The following is a 16,428-nucleotide window of genomic DNA, read 5'->3' on the forward strand; positions in this document are numbered from 1 at the left end:
ATACACTGTATGGAGAATTATATGGGGCATATTTTGTATGGAGCATCTTATGAGCCCATCATGAACTGTATGGAGCATTATATGGGGCTCCTGATTCAATATGGATATTCAAAAACACTTAACCTGCTGATGTCTCAATTAATTTTACTTTTATTGGTATCTATTTTTATTTTTGAAATTTACCAGTAGCTGCTGCATTTTCCACCCTAGGCTTATATTCGAGTCATTAAGTTTTCCCAGTTTTTTGTGGCAAAATTAGGGGGAGTCGGCTTATACACAGGTCGGCTTATACTCGAGTATATACGGTAATAGTCGTGACCTCTAGCGATCCCCTCCTCCACCACTGATTGGCATATTTATGCCTATGCACAGTGTAGACAGAGAGCTGTCAACCAATGGTGTAAGAGGGGTTAGAGTACATCATTGAGAGAACTAGCAGAGCTGCAGCAAATAAAACAGTACTATTATCAAAACTACACCAATAAACTCAGTAAGTGCGATATTGGTTTGGAATGAGGGTTACTGCCCTTATTTTGTTTCCCTCATATTCAGAAGCATAAGGCTGATATAACACATTCATATACCGCAGTCTGAGTACTGACAGAAATGTGCAGAAAGGCCGTGGGTCTCCTGACTGAAACTCAACAACCCCATATATGCCTATGAGGCTATTGACATGGGGTCAGGAAACTCACAGCGGGTCTGTATATCATGGTTTATACACGGACCATGATACACTGAAAATAATATTTTTATATTTATGTCTAGAGCGCCAACATATTCTGCACCACTTTACATTTTAGAGGGGACTTGTACAGATAATAAAGACATTATAGAATAACACACAACTCAAAACATACCAAGGGCAGTGAGGGTCTTGCTCGCAAGCTTACAATCAATGAGGAAATAGGGGAGACACAAAAGCTGAATGGTAAAAACTTAGTACTTGTATTGTATTGTATTGTACAGTCCAGCCATCAATATAACGAATAGGGTATTCATATAACGCTGCAAGAACCGCCATCAGCCAGTATATGTACAAGTACAGACACAGGGGGCTAAGAAGTGGAGGGTGTGTGAACAGATGCTAAGAGGGGACACATTTGGAGGAATATTTTGTACCGGCAAAACAGGAATAGTTAAATGAGGTGAGGTGACCAGTCTAAACAAATGCCACGCTTAAAACTGTGGGTATTGGGAATTACCGTACCCAAATTGTCTGGGGCAGCGAATTCCAGAGAACTGGCGCAGCATGCGAGAAGTCTTGGAGACAGTGTGGGAGGTTCGGATTATTATGGTGCTTGAACCTCCTAGGTTCAAGCAACAAATTGTTATCGGATTTCTTATATTTTCTTATTATTCTTCTCCGCGTTTTCTGCAATTAATGCGGCCCGAACCGCTCGGCGCAGAGACCCCGTTCAGGCGGCGTTTCAAAGACCTCGGTGGGGACAGGTGTGCTATGACTTTTATAGTCGATCCGATATGTAGTTTTTTAAAATCGCATTTTTTTAAAAAAAAATTCCCATAGGAAATAATGGCGAACTTTCCATTACCCCCAACTTGACCTTCCAAAGATGGCAGCTATGCAAATGTACGGTGTCCATTTTAGGACATGATCATTTATCAAAGTCAAACATCAAAATAAAGTGACTATGACACCCTCTCGTCCCGTGTGTGAAAAGTAAGTGCCCCCCCGGCACCGTGTTTGAAAAGTAAGTGCCCCCCGGCCCCATGTGTGAAAAGTAAGTGCCCCCCGGCCCCGTGTGTGAAAAGTAAGTGCCCCCCCGACCCTGTGTGTGAAAAGTAAGTGCCCCCCGGTCCCGTGTGTGAAAAGTAAGTGCCCCCCCGGCCCCGTGTGTGAAAAGTAAGTGCCCCCCCGACCCTGTGTGTGAAAAGTAAGTGCCCCCCGGCCCCGTGTGTGAAAAGTAAGTGCCCCTCCGGACCCGTGTGTGAAAAGTAAGTGCCCCCCCGGCCCCGTGTGTGAAAAGTAAGTGCCCCCCCGGCCCCGTGTGTGAAGAGTAAGTGCCCCCCCGGCCCCGTGTGTGAAAAGTAAGTGCCCCCCCCCCCGGCCCTGTGTGTGAAAAGTAAGTGCCCCCCCGGCCCCATGTGTGAAAAGTAAGTGCCCCCCCGGCCCCGTGTGTGAAAAGTAAGTGCCCCCCCGGCCCCATGTGTGAAAAGTAAGTGCCCCCACGGCCCCGTGTGTGAAAAGTAAGTGCCCCCCCCGGACCTGTGTGTGAAAAGTAAGTGCCCCCCCGGCCCCGTGTGTGAAAAGTAAGTGACCCACAACACTGACCTGTATATAGGAGTCTGTATATAGGGGGATATCTGTATATAGGAGTGGTGTCTGTATACAGAGGGATGTCTGTATATAGGAGTGGTGTCTGTATATAGAGGGATGTCTGTATATAGGAGTGGTGTCTGTATACAGAGGGATGTCTGTATATAGGAGTGGTGTCTGTATATAGGGGGATGTCTGTATATAGGAGTGGTGTCTGTATACAAAGGGATGTCTGTATATAGGAGTGGTGTCTGTATACAGAGGGATGTCTGTATGTAGGAGTGGTGTCTGTATATAGGGGGATGTCTGTATATATGAGTGGTGTCTGTATATAGAGGGATGTCTGTATATAGGAGAGATGTCTGTATATACAGGGATGTCTGTATATAGGAGTGGTGTCTGTATATAGAGGGATGTCTGTATATAGGAGTGGTGTATGTACATAGAGGGATGTCTGTATATAGGAGTGGTGTCTGTATACAGAGGGATGTCTGTATATAGGAGTGGTGTCTGTATACAGAGGGATGTCTGTATATAGGAGTGGTGTCTGTATATAGAGGGATGTCTGTATATAGGAGTGGTGTCTGTATATAGGGGGATGTCTGTGTATAGGAGTGGTGTCTGTATATAGGGGGATGTCTGTATATAGGAGTGGTGTCTGTATATAGAGGGATGTCTGTATATAGGAGAGATGTCTGTATATACAGGGATGTCTGTATATAGGAGTGGTGTCTGTATATAGAGGGATGTCTGTATATAGGAGTGGTGTCTGTATATAGAGGGATGTCTGTATATAGGAGTGGTGTCTGTATACAGAGGGATGTCTGTATATAGGAGTGGTGTCTGTATATAGGGGGATGTCTGTATATAGGAGTGGTGTCTGTATATAGAGGGATGTCTGTATAAAGGAGTGGTGTCTGTATATAGAGGGATGTATATAGGAGTGGTGTCTGTATACAGAGGGATGTCTGTATACAGAGGGATGTCTGTATATAGGAGTGGTGTCTGTATATAGGGGGATGTCTGTATATAGGGGGATTTCTGTATATAGGGGGATGTCTGTATATAGGAGTGGTGTCTGTATATAGAGGGATGTCTGTATATAGGAGTGGTGTCTGTATACAGAGGGATGTCTGTATATAGGAGTGGTGTCTGTATACAGAGGGATGTCTGTATATATAGGAGTGGTGTCTGTATACAGAGGGATGTCTGTATATATAGGAGTGGTGTCTGTATATAGGGGGATGTCTGTATATAGGAGTGGTGTCTGTATATAGGGGGATGTCTGTATATAGGAGTGGTGTCTGTATATAGAGGGATGTCTGTATATAGGAGTGGTGTCTGTATACAGAGGGATGTCTGTATATATAGGAGTGGTGTCTGTATACAGAGGGATGTCTGTATATATAGGAGTGGTGTCTGTATATAGGGGGATGTCTGTATATAGGAGTGGTGTCTGTATATAGGGGGATGTCTGTATATAGGAGTGGTGTCTGTATATACAGGGATGTCTCTATATAGGAGAGATGTCTGTATATACAGGGATGTCTGTATATAGGAGTGGTGTCTGTATATAGAGGGATGTCTGTATATAGGAGTGGTGTCTGTATATAGAGGGATGTCTGTATATAGGAGTGGTGTCTGTATACAGAGGGATGTCTGTATATAGGAGTGGTGTCTGTATATAGGAGTGGTGTCTGTATATAGGGGGATGTCTGTATATAGGAGTGGTGTCTGTATATAGAGGGATGTCTGTATATAGGAGTGGTGTCTATATAGAGGGATGTCTGTATATAGGAGTGGTGTCTGTATACAGGGGGATGTCTGTATATAGGAGTGGTGTCTGTTTATAGGGGGATGTCTGTATATAGGAGTGGTGTCTGTATATAGGGGGATATATGTATATAGGAGTGGTGTCTGTATATAGAGGGATGTCTGTATATAAGAGTGGTGTCTGTATATAGAGGGATGTCTGTATATAGGAGTGGTGTCTGTATATAGAGGGATGTCTGTATATAGGAGATATGTCTGTATATAGAGGGATGTCTGTATATAGGAGTGGTGTCTGTATATAGAGTGATGTCTGTATATAGGAGAGATGTCTGTATGTAGAGGGATGTCTGTATATAGGAGTGGTGTCTGTATATAGAGGGATGTCTGTATATAGGAGTGGTGTCTGTATATAGAGGGATGTCTGTATATAGGAGTTGTGTCTGTATACAGAGGGATGTCTGTATATTGGAGTGGTGTCTGTATACAGGGGGATATCTGTATATAGGAGTGGTGTCTGTAAATAGAGGGATGTCTGTATATAGGAGTGGTGTCTGTATATAGAGGGATGTCTGTATATAGGAGTGGTGTCTGTATATAGAGGGATGTCTGTATATAGGAGTGGTGTCTGTATATAGAGGGATGTCTTTATATAGGAGAGATATCTGTATATAGAGTGATGTCTGTATATAGGAGTGGTGTCTGTATATAGAGGGATGTCTGTATATAGGAGAGATGTCTGTATGTAGAGGGATGTCTGTATATAGGAGTGGTGTCTGTATATAGAGGGATGTCTGTATATAGGAGTGGTGTCTGTATATAGAGGGATGTCTGTATATAGGAGTGGTGTCTGTATATAGGGGGATGTCTGTATATAGGAGTGGTGTCTGTATATAGAGGGATGTCTGTATATAGGAGAGATGTCTGTATATAGAGTGATGTCTGTATATAGGAGTGGTGTCTGTATATAGAGGGATGTCTGTATATAGGAGAGATGTCTGTATGTAGAGGGATGTCTGTTTATAGGAGTGGTGTCTGTATACAGAGGGATGTCTGTATATAGGAGTGGTGTCTGTATATAGGGGGATGTCTGTATATAGGAGTGGTGTCTGTATATAGAGGGATGTCTGTATATAAGAGTGGTGTCTGTATATAGAGGGATGTATATAGGAGTGGTGTCTGTATACAGAGGGATGTCTGTATATAGGAGTGGTGTCTGTATATAGAGGGATGTCTGTATATAGGGGATGTCTGTATATAGGGGGATGTCTGTATATAGGAGTGGTGTCTGTATATAGAGGGATGTCTGTATATAGGAGTGGTGTCTGTATATAGAGGGATGTCTGTATATAGGAGTGGTGTCTGTATACAGAGGGATGTCTGTAAATAGGAGTGGTGTCTGTATATAGGGGGATGTCTGTATATAGGAGTGGTGTCTGTATATAGGGGGATGTCTGTATATAGGAGTGGTGTCTGTATATACAGGGATGTCTCTATATAGGAGAGATGTCTGTATATACAGGGATGTCTGTATATAGGAGTGGTGTCTGTATATAGAGGGATGTCTGTATATAGGAGTGGTGTCTGTATATAGAGGGATGTCTGTATATAGGAGTGGTGTCTGTATACAGAGGGATGTCTGTATATAGGAGTGGTGTCTGTATATAGGGGGATGTCTGTATATAGGAGTGGTGTCTGTATATAGAGGGATGTCTGTATATAGGAGTGGTGTCTATATAGAGGGATGTCTGTATATAGGAGTGGTGTCTGTATACAGGGGGATGTCTGTATATAGGAGTGGTGTCTGTTTATAGGGGGATGTCTGTATATAGGAGTGGTGTCTGTATATAGGGGGATATATGTATATAGGAGTGGTGTCTGTATATAGAGGAATGTCTGTATATAGGAGTGGTGTCTGTATATAGAGGGATGTCTGTATATATTAGTGGTGTCTGTATATAGGGGGATGTCTGTATATAGGAGTGGTGTCTGTATATAGAGGGATGTCTGTATATAGGAGAGATGTCTGTATATAGAGTGATGTCTGTATATAGGAGTGGTGTCTGTATATAGAGGGATGTCTGTATATAGGAGAGATGTCTGTATGTAGAGGGATGTCTGTATATAGGAGTGGTGTCTGTATGTAGAGGGATGTCTGTATATAGGAGTGGTGTCTGTATATAGAGGGATGTCTGTATATAGGAGTTGTGTCTGTATACAGAGGGATGTCTGTATATTGGAGTGGTGTCTGTATATAGGGGGATATCTGTATATAGGAGTGGTGTCTGTATATAGAGGGATGTCTGTATATAGGAGTGGTGTCTGTATATAGAGGGATGTCTGTATATAGGAGTGGTGTCTGTATATAGGGGGATGTCTGTATATTAAAGTGGTGTCTGTATATAGAGGGATGTCTGTATATAGGAGAGATGTCTGTATATAGAGTGATGTCTGTATATAGGAGTGGTGTCTGTATATAGAGGGATGTCTGTATATAGGAGAGATGTCTGTATGTAGAGGGATGTCTGTATATAGGAGTGGTGTCTGTATATAGAGGGATGTCTGTATATAGGAGTGGTGTCTGTATATAGAGGGATGTCTGTATATAGGAGTGGTGTCTGTATACAGAGGGATGTCTGTATATAGGAGTGGTGTCTGTATATAGGAGTGGTGTCTGTATATAGGGGGATGTCTGTATATAGGAGTGGTGTCTGTATATAGAGGGATGTCTGTATATAGGAGTGTTGTCTGTATATAGAGGGATGTCTGTATATAGGAGTGGTGTCTGTATACAGGGGGATGTCTGTATATAGGAGTGGTGTCTGTATATAGGGGGATGTCTGTATATAGGAGTGGTGTCTGTATATAGGGGGATATCTGTATATAGGAGTGGTGTCTGTATATAGAGGGATGTCTGTATATAGGAGTGGTGTCTGTATATAGAGGGATGTCTGTATATAGGAGTGCCGTCTGTATATAGGGGGATGTCTGTATATAGGAGTGGTGTCTGTATATAGAGGGATGTCTGTATATAGGAGGGATGTCTGTATGTAGAGGGATGTCTGTATATAGGAGTGGTGTCTGTATATAGAGGGATGTCTGTATATAGGAGTGGTGTCTGTATATAGAGGGATGTCTGTATATAGGGGTGGTGTCTGTATATAGAGGGATGTCTATATATAGGAGTTGTGTCTGTATACAGAGGGATGTCTGTATATAGGAGTGGTTTCTCTATATAGGGGGATGTCTGAATATAGGAGATATGTCTGTTTATAAAGGGATGTCTGTATATAGGAGAGATGTCTGTATATAGAGGGATGTCTGAATATAGGAGTGGTGTCTGTATATAGAGGGATGTCTGTATATAGGAGAGATGTCTGTATATAGGAGAGATGTCTGTATATAGAGGGATGTCTTTATATAGGAGTGGTGTCTGTATATAGAGGGATGTCTGTATATAGGAGAGATGTCTGTATATAGAGGGATGTCTGTATATAGGAGTGGTGTCTGTATATAGAGAAATGTCTGTATATAGGGGGATGTCTTTATATAGGAGAGATGTCTGTATATAGAGGGATGTCTGTATATAGGAGTGGTGTCTGTATATAGAGGGATGTCTGTATATAGGAGTGGTGCCTGTATATAGGGGGATGTCTGTATATAGGAGTGGTGTCTGTATATAGAGGGATGTCTGTATATAGGAGTGGTGTCTGTATATAGGGGGATGTCTGTATATAGGAGTGGTGTCTGTATATAGAGGAATGTCCGTATATAGGAGTGGTGTCTGTATATAGAGGGATGTCTGTATATAGGAGTTGTGTCTGTATATAGAGGGATGTCTGTATATAGGAGTGGTGTCTGTATATAGAGAAATGTCTGTATATAGGGGGATGTCTTTATATAGTAGAGATGTCTGTATATAGAGGGATGTCTGTATATAGGAGTGGTGTCTGTATATAGAGGGATGTCTGTATATAGGAGTGGTGTCTGTATATAGGGGGATGTCTGTATATAGGAGTGGTGTCTGTATATAGAGGGATGTCTGTATATAGGAGTGGTGTCTGTATATAGAGGGATGTCTTTATATAGGAGTTGTGTCTGTATATAGAGGAATGTCCGTATATAGGAGAGATGTCTGTATATAGGGGGATGTCTGTATATAGGAGAGATATCTGTATATAGGGGGATGTTTGTATATAGGAGAGATGTCTGTATATAGGAGTGGTGTCTGTATATAGAGGGATGTCTGTTTATAGGAGTGGTGTCTGTATATAGGGGGATGTCTGTATATAGGAGTGGTGTCTCTATATAGGGGGATGTCTGAATATAGGAGTGGTGTCTCTATATAGGGGGATGTCTGTATATTGTAGTGCTGTCTGTATATAGGGGTATGTCTTTATATAGGAGTGGTATCTGTATATAGAGGGATCTCTGTATATGGTATTGGTGTCTGTACATAGAGGGATGTCTGTATGTAGGAGTTGTGTCTGTATATAGGAGTGGTGTCTGTATATAGGAGTGATGTCTGTATATAAGAGGATGTGGCCAAAGTGGCTACCAAGGATTCCTGCATGCCAAAATGGCTACCAAGGGGCCAAAGTTGCTAACAAGGGGCCCCGCACATCAAAGTGGCTACCAAGGGGCCAAATTGGATACCCAGGGGCAGGGCCCTGCATGCTAGACTTGCTCCTGAGGTTCATTGGCAGCTGGCAGCGCTGTTCAAGCACCATGTATTTCCTTCAGGAAATGCCCATCTAGTTATTATTCTTCTCCGCGTTTTCCGCAATTAATGCGGCCCGAACCGCTCGGCGCAGTGACCCCGTTCAGGCGGCGTTTCGAAGGCCTCGGTGGGGACAGGTGTGCTATGACTTTTATAGTCGATCCGATATGTAGTTTTTTTAAAAATCGCATTTAAAAAAAAAAAAATTCCCATAGGAAATAATGGCGAACTTTCCATTACCCCCAACTTGACCTTCCAAAGATGGCAGCTATGCAAATGTACGGTGTCCATTTTAGGACATGATCATTTATCAGAGTCAAACATCAGAATAAAGTGACTATGACACCCTCTCGTCCCGTGTGCAAAAGTAAGTGCGCCTCCGACCCCGTGTGCAAAAGTAAGTGCGCCCCCGGCCCCGTGTGCAAAAGTAAGTGCGCCCCCGGCCCCGTGTGCAAAAGTAAGTGCGCCCCCGGCCCCGTGTGCAAAAGTAAGTGCGCCCCCGGCCCCGTGTGCAAAAGTGAGTGCGCCCCCGGCCCCGTGTGCAAAAGTGAGTGCGCCCCCGGCCCCGTGTGCAAAAGTGAGTGCGCCACCGGCCCCGTGTGCAAAAGTGAGTGCGCCCCCGGCCCCGTGTGCAAAAGTAAGTGCGCCCCCGGCCCCGTGTGCAAAAGTAAGTGCGCCCCCAGCCCCGTGTGCAAAAGTAAGTGCGCCCCCGGCCCCGTGTGCAAAAGTAAGTGCGCCCCCGGCCCCGTGTGCAAAAGTAAGTGCGCCCCCGGCCCCGTGTGCAAAAGTGAGTGCGCCCCCGGCCCCGTGTGCAAAAGTAAGTGCGCCCCCGGCCCCGTGTGCAAAAGTAAGTGCGCCCCCGGCCCCGTGTGCAAAAGTAAGTGCGCCCCCGGCCCCGTGTGCAAAAGTAAGTGCGCCCCCGGCCCCGTGTGCAAAAGTAAGTGCGCCCCCGGCCCCGTGTGCAAAAGTAAGTGCGCCCCCGGCCCCGTGTGCAAAAGTAAGTGCGCCCCCGGCCCCGTGTGCAAAAGTAAGTGCGCCCCCGGCCCCGTGTGCAAAAGTAAGTGCGCCCCTGGCCCCGTGTGCAAAAGTAAGTGCGCCCCGGTCCCGGGTGTGCAAAAGTAAGTGCGCCCCCGGCCCCGTGTGCAAAAGTAAGTGCGCCCCCGGCCCCGTGTGCAAAAGTGAGTGCACCACCGACCCCGTGTGCAAAAGTGAGTGCGCCCCTGGCCCCGTGTGCAAAAGTAAGTGCGCCCCCGGCCCCGTGTGCAAAAGTAAGTGCGCCCCCGGCCCCGTGTGCAAAAGTAAGTGCGCCCCCAGCCCCGTGTGCAAAAGTGCGCCCCCGGCCCCGTGTGCAAAAGTAAGTGCGCCCCCGGCCCCGTGTGCAAAAGTTAGTGCGCCCCCGGCCCCGTGTGCAAAAGTGCGCCCCCGGCCCCGTGTGCAAAAGTAAGTGCGCCCCTGGCCCCGTGTGCAAAAGTAAGTGCGCCCCGGTCCCGGGTGTGCAAAAGTAAGTGCGCCCCTGTCCCGGGTGTGGAAAGTAAGTGCTCCCCTGGTCCCGGGTGTGGAAAAGTAAGTGGCCCCCCAGTCCCGTGTGTGAAAAGTGCTGCTGTAAAGCTGGCAGCGCTGTTCAAGCACCATGTATTTCCTTCAGGAAATGCCCATCTAGTTGATGATGTTAGTCTTGTCATTACTGAAATGGAGGGCACGGGTAGGGTGGTAGTCTGAGACAAGGGAGGAGATGTAGGGTGGTGCCAGACTGTGGAGCGCTTTGTGGGCGAGAGTGATAAGTTTATATTGGACTCTTTAGTGGATGGGCAACCAGTGCAAGGACTGATGTGTGAAACCAGCCTTACTCGGTGACAGATTCCCTTTAAGATTACAAATATGAGACCATTACAAATGTGAAAGACCTGAAAGATGGCTTTTATCGAGTTGTCCGGTCTAAAAAGAAAAGTCTGTAGTCATTTTATGTGACTGCAGACTGCCAAATTGTTACAGGGTACAGATGGGTGGTCACCTGATCGCATCTATGCGATTTGTATACTCGTGGTCACTTTCGAAATAGTCTATCTTCTCGAAAATTGAGAAGCAAAGGAAAGTCTGGTTGGCACATGATCGCAAGTACGCAGCTCTCATACATGCAGTCATGCGACCTCAGATACAGGGGAATCATGAAAATATGTTTAGCCCACAATGTCACAATTCGGCAGTCAGCAGTCACACAGTATTACTGCAGACTTTGCTTTTTGGACTGGACATCTCCTTTAAACCATAAGAATAAGCATTCTTGATAAATCGTCCAGCCATTCCTCCTACGGCACTGTGAGACATCCCTCAATTTAACGAGTGTAATGTTTGTGGATGAAGGTTAGCTGTCAATGTGTGACTCGTATGTATCCCTGTCCTCAGAGGAAAGCTCCGTGTCTATGCATGTTCATTGTTGATGGACTGCGTCTCATCAATGGGCCATCTTGTCAGCTGTACCAGCAGGAGAGGGATAGTTTAATTAACGCAGAGTTAATGAGTTCTGGTAAATGAAAGCCTCCCTTTATCAGAGCAATAATTTAGCTCTCCCCTGAGTTGTGCCAAACAACTCTTAAATGATGGTGCTTCACACCTAAATCACACAACGGAGGAAGGAAACGTGTAACCTTGGCACAAGGCTAACATCTGCAGATGATCTTCAAGGACATGGCCTGCCTGTATTCCTCTGACCTTCACATCCCGCACGCTCTGAATTCCTTGCAGTATGAGCAGAAGTATCTTTAATTAAGTTTCACACTTCCTCTAGAAAGAATTTCTATGTGAAGATATTTCCAAGCAATAAAGGCTTGTTTATAGATCGTCAAGATGTGACTCACATCCATTACCAGTCTTTGTTTCTAGGGCAAATCTGTTTTCATACATCAGACAAACTTCTTGTCATTGTAAACCCTTAGACCAGCGACTCATAGATCATAAATAAGTATGAGCCATGCAACGTCAAGCCAGTAACCTATGGAAGCAGAAGAATGCACTTTATAGGGACGAGCAACTAACATGTTACCTGAAGTCACATGTCTGGAGTCTTTGGTGTAGTGTAGTATATACAGTGCCTTGAAAAAGTCATCACCCCCCCATGAACTTTCCACATGTTTTCACATTACCCCCAGACTTAAATGTATTTTATTGAGATTTTATCTGATATAATAACACAAAGTAGCAAGTATTTGTGAAGGAATGATACATGGTATTTAATACTTTGTAAGACCACCTTTGGCTGCAATTACTGCTGTGAGTCTTTTGGGGTATGTTTCTAGCAGCTTTGTACATTATTTATCCATTCTTTATCTATTCTTCTTTGCAAACCAGTCCTAGCTCAGTGAGATTGGATGGAGGCGTCTCTGAACAGCAATTTTCAAGCCTTGCCACAGATTTTCAATGGGATTTTGGCCTGGACTGTGACATTCCCACACATGAAGGTGCTTTGATCTAAACCATTCCAGTGTAGCTCTGGCAGTTTATTTAGGATCAGTGTCCTGCTGTAAGGTGAATCTACCTAATGTGTGGAAAAAAAATAATCTCTCACCACTCACCTCTCTGACCCCTCAGCTCCTCGCAGTCACCTGTCCAGTCCTTGACACATCTTCAGATTGCTGCTGCGTGTGTTAAATTACAGTTTGAAGAGACCTGGGATCATTCTGTGCAAACACATGACAAAGGTTATGGCATGTACCATGACTGTGCCAAACCCTACCAGGCCTAGTCAAATCTGGAATCCCCAGCCCATCACGGGAGGCCCAGGGAATTCATTGTGAGCGGCAGCGGTCTAAAGATCGGATAGGTGACTGTGAGGAGTGGATAGACTGGAAAGATAAGGTGAGTAAAGGGCCACATGCAGCGAGTATTTGGTGAGCTTTTTTACCTCAGTATTTGTAAGCCAAAACCAGGAGAGGGACAGTGAGGAAAAGTATAACTGAAACGCGTCACCACTTCTGTATTTATCACCCACTCCTGATTTTGGCTTACAAATTTTGATGCAAAATACTGACTGAATACATACTCAACGTGTGCTTAACTATATTTTTTTCATTACACTTTGATGGCCTTTTACGGTTCTGAAAAATGGCAATTTTGTTGAATCGCGGCGGGAAAAAATTACAAAAATTAAAAATAAATAAATAAATAATTCACCTTTTTTGCAAAATTCCTTTCCACTCAAGTTTACTTGCTCATCCCAATTCTCTGACTGAGGGCTTGCTTTTTGCATGGTAAGCTGACATTTTTATTGATACCATTTCTGGGTAGACTTTCATTGCTTTTTATTTCATTTTTTCCCTTCAGTTTAACAATGGAAAAAAGTAGGTGATGCGAATCTTCCTATTGTTTTAATATTTTTAAAAACTTTATTTTTTACGTTATGATAGTGAATCGATAGTAGGTGATCACCTGTGCTGTAAGGTGCACCTAAAGTTGAGCTCTAGAGTTGTGTATGGGGGCAACACGTCCACTAAAAACCTAAAAGAATGTAAGAAGGATCGCATCCTTCGAAACGCGTTGGATTGGACAAACCCTATACGCGCCCGCCCATTAGCCGTGTGACGTCACACTCCACCACGCCCACCTCACACTCCGCCACTGCTTCGGCGTTTCTTCCGGTCGGGGCACGCTAGAAGTTGGTGGTATCTATCTGTCCCCGGCATCCGATTGCCTGAGCTGCTGTGTGGGGATTTGAGCGCTACCGCCATCCCCCGGCCTCTTTCTTCTGCAGCACGGAGCCGGCCACACTATTTTGGGAGGACCCACACATTTGCACCTGGAGACTACATTCACTACAGCATTCAGTAAGTGCGTAATTACATTCTTTTAGGTTTTTAGTGGACGTGTTGCCCCCATACACAACTCTAGAGCTCAACTTTAGGTGCACCTTACAGCGCAGGTGATCACCTACTATCGATTTACTATCACTCCCATACACGGGGTGCTGCACAGACCCTGTCCATCACCAGCAGCTGTACTTGGTTCCTTTATCTCTCCCCCCCACACACACTTATCTCAGCAGAGCGCCAGTGTATTTCTACTTGTTTTACCCATTTTTTACGTTATATTTAAACCTCTTAGGGGATTTGGTACCTGCAGACACGATTGTTCTATACACTACAATACTGGTGTATTGCAATATACAGACAGAAAAAGACCAAGATGGCAGCCATGCCAGATGTTTAATGCAATTCTACCTTTTTAAGACAAAAATAGGTTTAAAAGGGGTTTTCCATCTACAATCGGCAGAGTTGTTGAGTGATGTGTAATATTAATGCTAAGTCACCGCTTCAGACAAAACACTGGTGCTCGAGCAGCGTCAAAGAGAAGGCAGGAGATGGTGGCTTTTGTTATTTTACATGTGTGCAAAAAATTTGAAAAAAAAATGTAAATTGTTAATATTTTAATTTATTTAAAAAATATTAATTTTTAACGGAGTAAAATCTGAAAAATAACTTCATAAGTTTTATTACTTTACACTTTTAAACACTAGGGGGAGCAGCTGCTGAAATTTGCCATGTAAACCTAGTATGGTGCTAGGGCGGGTCTGATCACGTGTGTTGAGATCACTCCTTCCCTCCTTTTATGATTTTGTGATACACGACTGGCTCTGGCCTATATCACGCATGATGGGCATTAGATACCCGGCTGTGGGCTTTTTCACGCATGATGGCCACTAGATACACGGCTGTGGGCTGTATCACATAATGGGCATTGCTGTGGCAGGTATAGCTCACTTAATTTACAGGGTGTGTGTCTCCAGAAGCACAAGCTGGTCAAAATATAATGTGTCCACCGTCACATTTGCAATTTTTACTCTATAACATCCACTAATTTCTAGAAAAAAAAAGTGCTTATTTCTAGAAAACACCTGTTTTGTCAAAACAGTTACTACACCCATAGATCAATTCCTCATGGGATGTATTTTCCAAAATGGGGTCACTTCTGGGAGTGGGGTGGTGGTGGTGGTATGGGTTCAGGTGTTACAGCACCTTAGATTTGCAAATGGAGCCAGCAAACTATTGCAGCAGAATCTGCGCTCTGTGTCAAATAGCACACCTTCCCTTTAAAGCCATGTGATGTCCACAAACAGTACAATACAACCACATACAGGGTATTGCTGTATCGGGACCAAGTTGTGTAACAAATTATGGGTACAATTTCTCTTTTACTATATATGAGAAAGACCATCTTTATGGCCCAGTGGCATAAAATGCTGTGAACACCAATGGTGACTAAATATGAACCATACCCCTAGATTAACTCATTTAGGATTTCAGTTTCTACAATTGGGTGACTTTTGTAGGGGACATTGGTTGTTCTGCTGTTTTGGCACTTCAGGGGCTCTGCTACTATGCCATAGCACCAACAGACTATTCCAGAAAGAACTGCACTCCTTCTCCTCTGAGGTTCCACGCTATATGGTGTATTGCCGCACTCTGTAGCTATTGTATTACAAATTAGGGTATCTTTTCCTGTTATCCTTTGTGACACTTAAAAATTTAGGGCTAAAGCAACATTTTGGTTACAAAAACAATTGTTTTCATGGTCCAATAAAATTTAGTGAATCCTTTGTGGGTTCCGAATGCTAACTATACAACCAGATAAAATTATTGAGGAGTGTAGTTTCCAAAATAGGGTCACTGGTAAAAGGAGGGGTTTCTGCTATGTTGGCACCTCAGGAGCTTTGCAAATGTGATATGTAGTCTACAATCTATTTCAGAAAAATTGCATTCCAATGACATATAGCGGTTTTTCTATTCCAATTTATGCCATGTGACCACATTTAGGGAATCAGTGTGTTTGGGAGATATTGCTTAACAAATTTTAGGGTCCATTTTCTCCTATTACCCGTTGAAAAAATGAAATGCACCTGGAATAACCCAAGGCCTATTGCACCAGCGTGAGGTCTGATAGTGGCTCTAAGGCTGGGGTCATGTATTTCTATGCAGCCACATGCTCCGGTCCCGAGTTCCGGCAGCATTGATGCGAGAGACTCGCGCGAGTTTCTTGCATTGCACACGCAAGTGTGACCCCGGCCTAATGATTACATCCTGGTATCTAACAGCAGGCAGTATACCGTTGCCAATCACATGGGGGATGGCGAGACCCTCCAAGAATACGCCACACCAGACCATCGTTGATCCACCACCAAACCAACAATGCTGGATGATGTTGCAGACAGCACAACTTTCATCATAGTTTTCCAGCCTCTTTTACATCTATCACGTGTGCTCAGAATTAACCTACTTTTGTCTAGGATGAGAGCTACTTCTAGAACTGCCGGCGGAGATTAAGCTGCACAGTGAAGGACTGTGACCATGGGTCCCCTGCAGGACCCTCATACCATCATCATGTAGTTTGTTTTGGGCAGTAGTACACTAGTACATTTAGAGATGAATCAGTCAATAAGGGTAATTGTCTTTGGACAGCACCTGGAATATCATACCCCATTTGGGGTGGCCTTGCGTTGCCTCTTCAGTGAAGTAGTCGTCATTTTCATTTGTACCCAATCAGATTAAACCGATTCAATTAATTTTTTTTCCTAACAAAACAGATTCATATTCCTAAAGCTTAATAAACTTGGGGTTAGGCCAATATTAGACATTTGTAAAAAATAATATGTGCGTAGTTATCTATGAGTTAC

General features: G+C 44.1%; 1 protein-coding gene across 1 annotated transcript in view; it reads right to left on the bottom strand.

Moving 5' to 3' along the window:
• Window positions 1–16,428, bottom strand: part of LOC143818309 (otospiralin-like) — a 54,128-nt gene that overhangs the window by 29,669 nt on the left and 8,031 nt on the right. The gene's annotated exons all lie outside the window — the stretch shown is intronic.

This window comes from Ranitomeya variabilis, chromosome 3 (genome assembly GCF_051348905.1).
Source record: "Ranitomeya variabilis isolate aRanVar5 chromosome 3, aRanVar5.hap1, whole genome shotgun sequence".
Lineage (NCBI taxonomy): Eukaryota > Metazoa > Chordata > Amphibia > Anura > Dendrobatidae > Ranitomeya > Ranitomeya variabilis.